General features: G+C 32.3%; 1 long non-coding RNA gene across 5 annotated transcripts; it reads right to left on the reverse strand.

Moving 5' to 3' along the window:
- Positions 1-1147: 1147 nt before the first annotated feature.
- On the reverse strand, positions 1148-5768 carry LOC143239049 (uncharacterized). Of its 5 annotated transcripts, XR_013020990.1 has the most exons (4): positions 5378-5583; positions 4582-4668; positions 3248-3358; positions 1148-2494 (listed from the first exon to the last, which is right to left on the reverse strand). It is a non-coding gene; the product is annotated as an uncharacterized LOC143239049 (long non-coding RNA). The 5 variants fall into 5 exon arrangements; XR_013020989.1 differs by lacking the exons at positions 4582-4668; positions 5378-5583 and adding an exon at positions 5662-5768; XR_013020993.1 differs by lacking the exons at positions 4582-4668; positions 5378-5583 and adding an exon at positions 5741-5763.
- Between the last annotated feature and the right edge of the window lie 9135 nt (positions 5769-14903).

The raw sequence follows: 14903 nt of genomic DNA on the forward strand, positions 1-14903 counted from the left end.
ATGTATGAAGTTAGGAGACTGACCATCTCAGTTTTCAAACCGTCCCAGTAAAATTACATAGAAATTGAAATTACACTCAGGAAAATGCACAAAATTTAACCCTTAACCCAATGGTAAGCCTAAAACCCCTGTTGTAATGGGTACATTTGTGGGGTCAAACAACTTCTAAAACACTGTAAATTGGCCTCCAACACATCTGATTAGTTAATAATATTCATATATTTTACAACAATCGTAAATATTGTCTATAATGTCGTAATTATTTCTAAAACAATGACAAATATATCTGTGAATATTTTCATAACTTCAGTTCTCACTTTTCACTAATAACAAATAAAAAATATGGTTTTAACTCTCAAAAATAAAATTATAGTTGTTGTACATTTCTTATTTATTTCTGTCATTAACAATGGCCCACTTCCCTGCCAATCAAAAATATGATTAAAGAAGAGAAAAGAATGACATATTCAGGAGTGGATTTGTGACAAAATTAATTTACAATATAAAGTGGAGTAATATTGACTTTGTGCGATCGAAACACTCAAGAACACCTTGTGGTCATAACTGAAGCCAGTGGAATCTGATGAAACAACACAACCTTGCAGTCATTACCAAAGCCAGTGGAATCAGATGAAACAATAGAATCTTGTGGTTTTCAATGTACCTTAATTAAATGACCAGGTATAAGACAACAAAGGCATACATAGAACTATTCCTGATTTAGAACTGCTGAATAGAAGAAGAGAAACCAATCAATAGTAACATTATTAACAGATTCACAAGGATTCTCGTACAGCAGCTGTGGAGTGTTTTCAATATCATATCATAGCTTGAAGCTTGGACCTTCTAACCCACAGTTCACAACACTAATCATTAGAGGTGCCCTCATAAATAATACTTTATATAAAAATCAAAATAAATGCTAAAACTGCATATGTTATTCAAATTGAATGTTATTTCATCTTTACTCTTTAATCCTAAACTGCCAGTGTAAATCTACAATCTTTAACTCCATGTGGTGTTATAGGGTTAATAACATAAAATTTTGATGTTTGTGTGAATGTAATACATTGGACACATTTTTAGAACAGAAGTGAAATAAAACTGTAAGACAAAACACAACTATAGAGGCCTTCACACAAAAATCTAACAAAGACAGCAGTAATATATTTAAATTCTGATAACTCCCTCTCTAGTAACAAATTTAGTATTACTTGTAACCAGGCTCCATGTATCAAAGGTATTTCAATTTCAAAATATGCAAGAGAGAATTTATATTAAAATTTAATAATACTATTTCTCTCTCATTCATGGGTACCTGCTCACACACAAAACATTTCTTAGCAACAGTTTTTGCCAGTGACTGATAGAATACAAACAATGTTCCCTTGCACCAACAGATGGGGAAGTAGTGATTGTGAATAACACAAACAACTAGTTCTAATATCATACATTTCTTCAATATAAATTTATTTGGTTATTAAAATATTAAAATTTTTAATTTAACAAATATTTAATGTGAGGATTATTTTAAATTGTTATCTTAGTGTATGACTTAATTCACATTTTTTAGTCTTGTGAGATATTATTACATCATAAACAACACTTTTATAACTGATGAATCACTGTATTGTAAATCATCAAGTTTCTGTTTTATAATCTTCATATTCATATCTACAGTTGTTTATTAAATTAGATCTATAGATTTATGCGAGTAACTTACTTTGATCAAAAGTAATTTATAACAACAAAACAACACTTGTTTAGTAACAGCTTCTGCCACTCACTGATGTAAATTATGCCACGATGATAATGGTGCTTATCTAAAAATGATTACATAAAGGAAATCTAATAAGGACTATATTTGTATTTTTTTCTTTTTATGAAATGTTTTAATTTTCCTAATTTATAATTAATGAAAATAACAAGTACATTGTTAGAGATATAAAGTAACAATGATAATGAATTAAATTAAAAATAATTTAAATTTATTTTAACACTGCTTCTATTTCATTTCTTTCAAATATCATACAGTCTGTGTGTGAAGGGATAAAACTATCGTAACCCTGTGTTAGTGAAATAATACAGTTTGAGACTAGTTTCTTTATTCATGAATACATTATATGAAATATCGTTCATTTGATCGGTTTTAATTTAAAGAGAGACAAGAAAAACCGTTGATAACATGAAGGAAGTGAAAATATATAAAACTTCTTTCATCAAAGACATCAGTAAATGTTGGAATCTCCTTATATAATTTATTTAACAGGATAAACTCACTATCTGATCTTTTCTCACACTTAACTTAAGATACTAAGTGAATGTATAATGTAATCTTTGCTGATGAAAACCAGTATTTTATGACTCGTATTCCTTTTATTTTAAGCTCTTCATTCCACAGGAACATCAAACCTGTTGACAATATTCAAAAATTCCTGAGTAAGTTCCAACGATGTCAAGTTACTAGTTTTGAAAATAACCTTCTGTCCAGAAGCTAGTAAAAAAAGAAATTATTTATCAAAATATTTTATTACAGAACAAAAGTACATCTTCAAATTTGCAGGATTCTACAGAATAATATTAGAAAAATATTCATTTTAGGATGTATAAAAGATTTAACTGGATAACTAGATGTCCAGTGATAAAGCAGTTTCAAAAATAAGAATTATTCCACAAACAAACAAAATGTACACTGTGTGCAGCTTGATATAGTTATTCAAATATACTGAGTATTTAATGCTTATAACACTAATTTTTTTTTTTATTAATTTTTGAAAAGAGCTTGAAAGTATGGGAATCCAATGCTAATTAATAACCCATTCCTACTTACAGCATTACAAGTGAGGGATAATGTAGCAGGAGTAAATTTTTCAACTACACTTTATCCCAATACCTCAGATGCTGCATATACTTTTCTATAACTAAGTATTTAATACTATTTTTCTAAATCTAATTTGAAAAAAACAAACCTTTTGACAACTTAATTGTACATTGCAGATGTTTTGTAGTGACACATAAAAACATAACTTGAACAATCAATTTAGTGAATGTTAAACAGCAAGATACTTTATTCTGTAAGATTTGCACTTTCTTATTTCAAACTAAACTGTCCTCACTATAATATTATTAGCACTTTTATATAATAGCTTTGGGAATATTTGACTACACGTGTTATGAAAGATAAGAAAACAAATGCAGCAACTTTCAAATCCAACTTACTAAAATATGGAAATCATGTTAAACTCACCAAGTTTTAGATCCACCTGTAGCTCTGAGCAGTTATTTTTAACTTCTGTTTTTAGTGAACACTTCATGTTGCTTTCTCTCACTTTTTATAGACAGGAAGAACAACAGGTTTCTGAAATAACCAATGTTGTAAAGATGGTAATATTTTTATCATCAACCAAAAGAATTTTAAACAATTCTGAATAAGAACAATGAATTAGAATAAATATAAAATGAAGAACATTAAAGTAACTGGTGCAATAAAATAGAGAATATAAAAATATATTATTCTGATTTTGTTTGGAACATGTTAAAAATTAGCATTTAGAACAATACAAAGCCATATTTTTGTTATTACTAACTCAAGTGTAGAATATTTACTTATTACTAATCATAATTAAATTACATAACGGATAATCATATGTTGGATGTTATCAGATAAAAAGAATGAATGTATTAATTTATCAAATGAGAAAATTAACATTATACTGATACAAACTTTTGCAATAAAAACAAAATTTCATAAAAATGTTAAAATTGACATAATTGTGGACTTTGACTGAAATGGAAATTCCTTACTTTAAGATTACATTGTAAGCTGAGACAGTACTAATGAAGTTGACAAATATACCCAAATGAAACATCCAACTTTCTTATATACAAGTACATCTTTCTCATGAAACAAATGGTACTGGAAAAAACAATTACTACTAATTTTATCTTAATGATCTGTTTTTAGAACACTTTTAACAAATACAAATTTTTACATTATTTATCAAGTAGAAAACTATTAGATTATGGCTAAAAACAAACTGTCCAATTCCTAAAAGAAATATTTAACCAGTGAATTAAACAGTTCAATGGTGTAGCTTTTCTTATTTTAACAAATGCTTATTCTAAATTCATAGCTTGTTGAAGACTGGAATTTTTAAAAGTTCAAAATAAGTACATACATAATTAGAATACAATGCTGTTTTACCTAAAATTAAATCACAAGCTTGTCACATGTTTATTAGGATAAGAATAACAGAGTTGTGAAACCAATTTAAATAGTTGTTATGATTCACCATTACTTTCAACAATTCTGATGCTCTGCAAGTTGCGAATCATATATTTAATATATAGTATTAGATCCATAAAGGCTATATTAATAATACGTAGTATTAGACCCACAAAGACTATACACTACTCGAAATATTACAATTAGGATAATTCAACGTTTCGAATACTTTTATATCAAACTTCTGTTTGCTTGGATGTTATTCACCATAATATTAGTCTCCTGTACTGAATTACTGATAGTAATAAACCTTTTGGTTTAATTAACAATAGGAATTTAAAAAATGAAATATCCACCTTTGAATATACTCATATTAAAGGGTTGTTTATTTTTGTCTTTATTTCACCTTTGATATTAGGAGTTTTTCTGACAAATGACTGCTACTGAAAATGATACGAAAAAAAATACAGAACAGGTTCCTCCTTGCAAATTTACATTTTAAAGTGAATGTCGGCAAAGATTTATCTGTTAGTACTACAGCTACATCGGACAACTAAATGTATTTATTAGAATCAGAATTCATCTGCTTTACTTCTCTCTTTAACGTGTAAAAATTTAACTGCAAAAGTCAATGTCCAGTAATAATACAAACAATTAATTAATAATAATATTCGCTAGGCCTAAGCAAATATTATGAGTTATGATTGAGTTTAAGTTATTTAATACAGCGATTCTTTTTTGAAGCCACTTATGGAAACATAGATAGAACTACATTAAAATATGTATCACAATCTATTCTGATGAGATAGCATTTATATATATGTTTTGTTTTTTCTTCAGAACCGAGTTTGAGATTTATATACACATATAAGACTAGTGAATAGAATTATTAATATTTTTTGTCAATTTACAGCCTATCGTGAATTGCAAATGAGTAAGATTTGACCTGTGTTTATCTTTCTTTTGTCCTTATCTCGTATGCAGTACAGTGAAAATGCCCTATTTATTGTGTTTAAATAATATAGAGGGTATTAACCTAACTTATATATAGATTTGGTAAACAAATTCAAACTAAATTAATTTGTATTTGGTTTACTATTGTATAAGTTGACATAAGTATGAGAATGACTTGTCTAGATTAAATGCACTAACTTAAACTTTCATTATGACCCACTTATAGCTATCCCTAATTTGTAACTACTGGTTAGAAGGAGAGCAGACAGCCAGAAACAATCTAAAGAAGGGCTCTTTTCAGATCTTTGAATTCAATAACAGAATTAATTGCCATTTTTATAATTCACCCATTGTCGTAAGTGTAGATCGTGTTTACGTCTTGAACCTTGGATACAAAAATGTGCAGCCTAACGCAATGCCAAAATAGCGATAACAATCTTTTTAAAGAAGCTCCTTTTAAATGTTTGTAATTTCTAAATTACCTTTAAGAGCAAATATGTCACTCACAGTTCATTACCTACATTGTGTCGTCACCTATTAATTATATTACGAAATACATACTGTTTCTCTCCTTTTAACTGTATTTTTCTTGAGAGGGGGCATTTTTTTATTAATCAACAATGCCGTTGTTATTATCATTGATATCATTCACATATTGACTAGTTGATAAATAGTTGGCAACATTTTCTAATATAGTTGTTTTTCCCACCAAAATATAATTGTCATGCATTACAAGATAATGTATGTTTCTACTGTTGCTCATCTTCTATCTTCTTTATTATCCATATTAAAAAGAATAGCTGAAAATGTTTCTGTTTCTCATTCGTTTTTTATGTTATAACAACAACATATTAGATTACAGGCTAACCTGTCAACTAAACAGATGGTCATATATCTTGAACCTAAATGTACGCGTGTGTTTTCTTATAGCAAAGCTGCATTGGGTTATCTGCTGTGTCCACCAAGGGGAATCGAACTTCTGATTTTAGCGTTATAAATTAATAGACGTACCGCTATTCCACCGTTGGACACTCAAATATAATTGGTTTGTTTGTTTGGAATTTCGTGGAGGGTTAAATCTGCACCAGCTGTCCCTAATTCAACAGTGAAAGACAAGAAGGAAAATAGCAAGTCATCAATTCCCACCACCTCCCAACTCTTTGGCAATACTTTTACTAATGAATAGTAGGATTGACCGTCACATATAACGCCCTGATGGCTGAAAGGGCGAGCGTGTTTGGTAGGATAGGTATTCAACTCCCGACCATCAGATTTCAGGTCAAGTGCCCTAATCACCTGGCCATGCTGAGCTTAATGTAATGGTACCCATATTTGAAGCTTATGTTTGTTTGTTTGTTTTGGAATTTTGCACAAAGCTCCTCGACGGCTATCTGTGCTAGCCGTTTCTAATTTAACAGTGTAAGACTAGAGGGAAGGCAGCTAGTCATCACCACCCACCGCCAACTCTTGGGCTACTCTTTTACCAACGAATAGTGGGATTGAACGTCACATTATACGCCCCCACGGCTGGGAGGGCGAGCATGTTTTAGCGCGACGCGGGCGTGAACCCGCGACCCTCGGATTACGAGTCGCACGCCTTAATACGCTTGGCCATCCCGGCCCGTTTGTAGTTGAATAGCAAACTTTCTTGTCGTCCACTGGTAGTAATTAAAGTAATGGTGATGGATATTGTTTTAAATTAATATCCAAAATATATCAATGGAGTATGTGAGAAAACTGAACGAAGATGTCAAAGAAGAATAATTAGCCCTTGAAATTGGAGAACTAATTAGCAACGGCCCCAACATTTTGGAAAAGGAGGTCCATAAAGCGATTGAAAGTTTGAAAACAAACCGTGGCATAAAAAAATTCAGCAGAATTTATAAAGGAAGTGAATTTACAGAGGGACAACGCTAACAAACTTTTGAAGTTGGACATTGTCTCGATCCACAAGAATCATAAAGCTGTGGATTGTAAATAATGGAGAACTAAATGGTGAATCATTTAATACCAACGTAAGAACTTCAAACGAAAGGATAAAACATTTAAAATAATTGTGGTAACTTGGGGTGAGAAAATTTACATATTAAATTATCTTAAGACTTTGGGACGATAGTAGTCTACATATGAAGTAATCACACGAACTTAAAACGAGAGGACTACATCCATTGGTGGCACTACGGGGCATTTGGTCACCTAAGATACATGTATACTTGCCCCAACTTTGACTGCTGTTTAATATGTACAACAAGATAACACGTTCCCCCACATACTGGTGTTTTATGAGATATTTTTCTCGTTTGCTTGAAGTAAACTAAATGTAATCTAAAATAACACGTATTTACTTTAAAGCTGCGTTTTATGATATTGGTACTGCTAAAGTAAATAATTATTTGTCTAATTTAATGATGCGTGTAAAGAACAGAATAATAACATGGAGAAAGCGTAATGCATCAACATTATAAATTTCTTTAAAAATATTGAACACCTCAATAATTCCCCCCATAACTCTTCTTTTTCTCAAGAGAAAGAGAAATATTACAGCCTCTCCTTGTATGATGACACCTTCATCTAGGTACCATTTAGGTAGTCTTCTCTGGACCTTTTCCAACAATTCGATGATTTCGTAAGATAAGGAGCCAAGACTGAACACAATACAGTGGAACCTCGGTTCTCAAACTTAATCCGTTCCAGAAAGCTGTTCGAAAAGCGATTTGTTCGAAAATCGAATCAATTTTTCTCACAAGAAATACTGTAAATTAAATTAATCCGTTACAGACCCCCAAAAATTATGCATTATGAAGCATTTTAAGTAAAAATATTGCTTATTTATACCTGTATAATAATACTTACATGCATAAAGCCGACCACAAAAACTATAAAGGCAATAAAAAACAATAAATGAAAATTTAACTGCACTTTACCTGTGCTGAGGAGAGCTGAAGGCGTAAGTGAAAGGTGGTGAGGAGGGTTATTATTGTTTGGAAGGGGAGTCATCTTCCATAAAAACGTCAGGTAACTCTCCTTCTGGGGTTCTTTCTCTTTTCTGTCTCTTTGCACCGCTACAACCTGCTTGAGACACACTGGACCTATTTCTCACTAAAAACTTGTCTAATGAGGTTTGTTTCTACCGGCATTTTAAAATGTTTCTGAAGTAAGACATGGCATTGTCATTGAAAAGGTTTATGCTGCGGTTTACTACAGCTTTGTCAGGGAGAAAGTTTTCCACAAAACTCAGTTGCCTTCTGGTGCTGCTCCTTCTGAAGGTCTTGGAGTTCTTCCGTGGTGAGCTCAGTGTTGTGGTCTTCCACCAACTCCTCCACATCATCACCACTCACATTCCAGCCCATACACTTACCTAGTGAGACAATATCCTCGACAACAGGCTCAGCCTCAAAGCCTTCAAAGTCTCTTTCTGCTACTGAGTCTGGCCACAATTTCTTCCAGGCTGAGTTCATGGTCCTTAAAGATACTTCCCTCCAGGCTTTGTCTGTGATCCTCAAGCAATGGAGGATATTAAAGTGATTTTTCCAGAACTCTTCCGAGGGTTAACTCTGTGTCAGAGGTCGCTTCAAAGCACCTTTGAAACAGTGTTTGTTGTATAGTTTCTTAAAGTTCGATATGAGCTGATGGTCCATGGGCTGAATGAGAGGAGTCGTGTTAGGGGGCAAGAGCTTCACCGTAATGAAACTGTACTCCTCCACTAACCCGTCCTCCAAGCCTGGTGGGTGAGCAGGTGCATTATCCATCACAAGAAGGGCCTTGAGTGGCAACTGTTTTCCCGTGAGGTGATTCTTTACACTTGGAGCAAACACTTCATGGACCGACTCCATAAAATATTGCCTGGTTACTAATGCTTTACTATGAGCCCTCCACATGACATTTAGTTTACTTTTCAGGACATTATTTTTCTTAAAAACCCTCAGGTTCTCAGAATGGTACACAAGCAAAGGCTTAAATTTTAAGTCTCCACTTGTATTACTACATAACAATACAGTTAGCCTGTCCTTCATTGGCTTGTGCCCTAGCAGTGACTTCTCCTCCTTGGTGATGTAGGTCCTCTTTGGCATTTTCTTCCAAAAGAGGCCTGTCTTATCACAATTGAACACTTGTTAAAGAATAAAACCCTCAGCTTCTACATAGTCCTTCAATTCCCTAACAAATTTATCTGCAGCGTCTTTGTTATAACTGGCACCCTCCCCATGTCTCACCACACTATGTATGCCACTTCTCTTCCTAAATTTTTCAAACCATTCTCTACTAGCTTTAAAGGCATCACTTATATCAGCACTCGTTCCAGGGGAGTTTTTCAGGAGGTCAGCATGCAGTTGCTTTGCTTTCTTACAAATGATGGTCTCAGAAATGCTATCACCAGATAACTGTTTTTCGTTTACCCAAATCAACAACAGTTTTTCTACCTCTTTCACTGTTTGTGATCTTTGTTTCGTAAGCATTGTCACTCCTTCTGCAATATCAGCTCCTTTGATGACCTCTTTATTTTTCAGTATAGTGCAGACTGTAGACTTCGCCAAACTAAACTGTGTAGTAAGGTTAGACACGTGAACACCACTCTCGTACTTCGCTATGAGATCTTTTTTCACCTCTATTGTGGTTCAAACAACTTTTCTTTTTGGTTTGCTGCTTTCATTATTCTTCTTTGATCCCATGGTGGCTACTCTTTACCAACGAATAGTGGGACTGACTGTTACTTATTATGTCCCCACGGCTGAAAGGGCGAGCATGTTTGGTGTCACAGGGATTCGAACCCACGACCCTCGGATTATGAGTGCAGTCTCTGAACCACCTGTCCATGCCAGGCCTTGTGGATATTGTGTGAAACTATTTTGGATGTCACAGCGACTGGAGTGAAATTAATTTGAGCGTCAGTGTAACTGGTGTTAGCTTTTACGGGTTTCAGTGTGACTGATGTGAAACATGTGAAACAACAAAGGTGTGGATGTGTATACTGTGAGTGACAGGTTAAAAGTAGTGTGGATAGACCTACTGGGAATGACAGATTAATAGTGGTGTGGATGTGTATACTGTGAGTGGCAGGTGAGAACTAGCGTCAGTTACAGTGTTGGTTATTGAAAGTTGATTGTTTTCGTGTGGAGAAAGTGTCAATGTATGCTGACGATACAGTTTGCAAACATGCTTATTTATGTTTAACTATGAAACTAGATGTAACAATGACAATCACCTTGAGACAAATGGGGTAGAACTTGTGTTTGTTTGTTTAGAATTTTTCTGGATTTCTTTTTTTTTTTTTTTTAATTTCCATTCTCCTCTTGTCTAAGTTGAGTGTCAAGGTTTAAGGTGAGCTACATTGTAAAACCTTCTTACTAAATATATAACACACCAAACAAATAAATCTTTAGACCAGCCTTCTACTGCATGATCAATCTAGGTAAAATGTTGTGCCATAACAAAGAACAAAAGTTTAGGAAGATTTATGTTTACCAGCTAACGTGTCAAGACTGTGATAGTGTGTATACAGAGGTCATACAGAACGTTCCACAGAAATTATAATTACAAAATTTGCACCAGCAGGAAATTAGGGAAAATGGATTCAACCTTCACATTTTCCCTTGATGAAGCGAAAATCCAATATGATCGAGAAAAACTGAAAAAATTTATATTGCTATGAAAAAGTCAAAAAACGAAATATTAAACGAAAGTTTAAAAATAATTAGAAGGAAAAAAACAAGTCCAGAAAAAGTTATAAACGACAAGATCAACTTGTATCAAGGTGAATGTCAAGATTATTTGGTTAAATATATAAACCTGCTTACAAACCACTACAGTCTATACACGGTGATATCATGGTTGTTAATAAATAAAGTTTTTATAAAACGTCACAGTTCTCTTTGTTTTGCTTTCCTTAATTCTGTAGCTACATCCTTTTGTTTTTAAATATTTTAATAATAAATCACTTCCATACTAACACTGGTTACGCATCTTACTGCCCTCTAAGTGGCTCTGAGATTTGTTTTCATGTTTATAATTCTAAGACCGGTTATGCTAGTAAAAACAACCCAATCTTCCTTTTTGTCTCTAACCAAGGTTTACACGTTAGGTCTTATTGTACACAACGTGTTTTAATAACCTGATGTTAAAAAGATGTTATTGTTTTATGTTTTTAAAAGAAGCCATCCATAAAACCTGGATTCACGTTATACCTGGACAACGTTAGCTAAGAATAACCACTAAAAATGTATACAATTGGTGTGTTGTTTTCTGCGTAATTCCTACACTGTCATAACAATGCATGTTAATTTATATATGTGCTTGTTAATTGTTTTGATTTTAAATTTTAAAATTATTTTCTTTAGATACGTAACCGTTACATTTGAAACCAATGAACCGCTCACACTGTCTTAAAGGTTAATGGTAAAAACAGTTCATGGCTGATAATTATAATGTTGCTTTATTCTTCTGTAAACAAACATTTTAGAACTAATTAGTTAAAATACTAATATGTTCTGTATACTCGATGTCAAAAATTCTGTAACATTTAATATAAATTAAACAACCACTGACCGACGTCTAACTATGTTTTTGTTTCAATCTCTCTAGAAAACAAAAAGCTGCATTTTATCTACTAATATTAAATACATTTTGTTTTAATTAATGAAAAAAATAAAATATTTAAAAAACGTTTCTATATTTCCTCTATTTAAGACTATTAGTATGAGATTTTGGTTTATCTCACATTATTGTTCATCAGTTTAATAATCTAATAAATGATTTCAGCGTCTTAAATATTGTCAGTTCCTGCGGTCTTTGTTTAACTGATACGGTAGAAATATCAGTATATTTGACAGTCATGTAACTTAATATTGTTTTATGTTCCAACCAACAAACTTAAATATTGATTATATTACTTTTCATAAATAATAATATTCAGAACTACTTTTAATTAATTGGAATTTGTTTATATTGATAATAATTATTTTATTTTACGTTTATTTAGTCGGTTGGGAACATACAGATGGTCGTTAATTGTAATAAATGCAAGATAATGCTTGTGGTTACATAATTTGAATTACAAATATAACTTGGATGGAATAACCTTAACAGTGTCATAACAGAAAGGGATTTTGGTGTAATAGGCAATCAGTCTGTTAAACTTGTATAGAATTATTGAATACAACTTGAAGAGGCTATAATTTCATTGCAAAGATCACTGGTTAGGCCACACTGGAGTATTGTGTTCAGTCTTGGTCTCCTTACCTTAGGAAAGACATTGAATTGTTGGAAAGGGTTATTAGAATGGTGCTTGGATAAAGAAGTTGTCATACGAGGAGAGACAGAAATATCTTAAACTGTTGATAAAAGAAAATATTGGGGAGTGGGGGACCTGTGATTGATGTTACTGAGATTTCAAAAGGAATTCATAGTGTTAATGTATCATCTTTTTTGATATTTAAGAGTGAGAATAGTAGAGGTAGGGGACACAAATAGGAGTCATCTTCAGCTAAGACCGTTTTATTTTTCTAACAGGATGGTTGGCCTTTCGAATGGGTTGCTTTCAGTTTATCAAGACACCGTAAACTTAAGTCAGTTTAAGAAAAAAATTGATATGTATGTCGATGATAAGGGTTGGTTTCAAGATTTATTTATTCTACTTTACTTTAGACGATGCAACAGCCGAGATAAACCAACGGATCCCATGTTTTCACCAAACATTATATTGTGTTATTTCAAATATGATCAAATATTTAAAACACTTTTATGAAATACAAACATTCTGACCCAATTTTAGCCTGCAGTTAAATTTTACTCCATAATAAGCAACAAATATTATAAATGTTTTCCTTCACGCTGATGATGAAACGACATTCACTTAGAATACGTTGTAAGATGCCAAGAAAAATTAGTTTACAGCGCCATCTATTTCAGTTTGAATTAAATTTAAAACGATATTACATTCCAGTAAATCAGTGATGTCGAGAAACCCACTTATTGAGAAATTTATATGCAAAAACGGCTCGTTTGTGTTGAGAAAATATTTTACATAGAAGAGCGAACAACGTTTCAACATCTAATACCGCCCTCTACATTCCGACACTCAGTTACACAACCCCTTTCAAACATGTGGTCAGCTTCCGGTCAGTTACCTCTTTCTTTGTGAATCTGACGATGACAGAAGAAGGTCGAAACGTTTTTCGCTCTTCTATGTAAAATATTTTCTCAACCCAAACGAGCCGTTTTTGCATATAAAATTCCAGTAAATCGGTAAGCAGAGATCCTCAAACGGTCGATATGGACCTCCTGGTGGTGATTATCCTGAACAGGGGTTGAATAAAAACTTAGGGATCATATATTGCCACTGAGATAAAGATGGCCTATGTAACTAACATTGCTACGCCTAGTAACAACAGAGAGAGAATGGCATTTGTTCTTTTTTTATCGAATCGTAGGTGATGTATAAATTTACAGTTAGAAATGTATATTTTAAAAATAAATTTCAATTTAATTACTTGTTTTTTCAATACATCTTTAAAAATATTAAATTCGGTTTCAACTTTATCAGTTCGTGGAGGTTACGACAACTGAAAACGTTTCTGAAATCATGGTTTACAGTGACAGTGCCAGTTCGTTTTTTGTGGGTGTAGGGTTTTGTAACTTTCTTGTACTTGTATTAAAAACTAAACACTTAGTTATATTTAAAGTAACACAAAGAACAGTTTGTTTATTTTTGTGAAATATAAAACTGCCTTTTGCCTTTATTTCGTACAAATTAGTTACATGTTTGGTTGTACACTTACATGATTCTATTGAACCATTATAGTCCAATGATGTGTATAAAATTACTCAAAGTAAAACTGACATGAATAATAGTATGCTGGGTGTCCACAAACTATCTGATCCCATATTAAAAATTAATAATTTCAAAAATATTACAGACAGAATACTCTGTATTTATTTAGCTTCGACAAAATGTCTTCTTGTTTTAGTATAGTACCACATGGGTGTAGTTCGTTATTAGAAGTTTGTCCTGATGATACTTTATGTGTTGTTCAATATCACATTCCTTATTACATCGATTATTCCTTGATTGAGATCCAGGATATCACGTACAAGTGTCAAATATACGTAATATTTGACAACCTAACTCAAGAAAAAGTCTGACAGGGATATGCTAGGGAAAGAAGGGCCATCATGTTTGTCTATCTATACTAAACCATCTTTCTGTAGTGCAACAATGGAAAGGAGGGAAAACTTTATGAGTTGTTCGTGAAGTTAAATAAAACAAGTGTTCTATATATGATAATTGTGAAATTATGAATTTATAAAATAAGTCAGATAATTTATTGACATCTTAGATACTTTTTTACATGAGCTGCCACCTATTTTTAAAGACATTAAAGTATTGAAAATTAAAAGTTGTGAAAGATATACAACAGAAATAATGAAACATACAGTTAATAGATAAAATAAGAACTACAGTAGAAAGTAACGATAAACTGTACTTTAACATTTCAGGTTCAATGACTATGTATGGATATTGTTATATTGTTATATTTAATTGGTTTTTCCATCTTACGATTTATAACTGAAAGAAGAATACAGTCAATAATAGACTATAAATATCACTGTAATATTTAAAAGTATCTTGTTTACACTTGGATCTTTTTATGTATGATTTATTTCACATTTTACTTAAAGATCGACACCTTTAAGCTAATCCTAACATATAAACAATAATAATACCCTACAA

Source organism: Tachypleus tridentatus, chromosome 13, assembly GCF_004210375.1.
Source record: "Tachypleus tridentatus isolate NWPU-2018 chromosome 13, ASM421037v1, whole genome shotgun sequence".
Classification (NCBI taxonomy): Eukaryota; Metazoa; Arthropoda; class Merostomata; order Xiphosura; family Limulidae; genus Tachypleus; species Tachypleus tridentatus.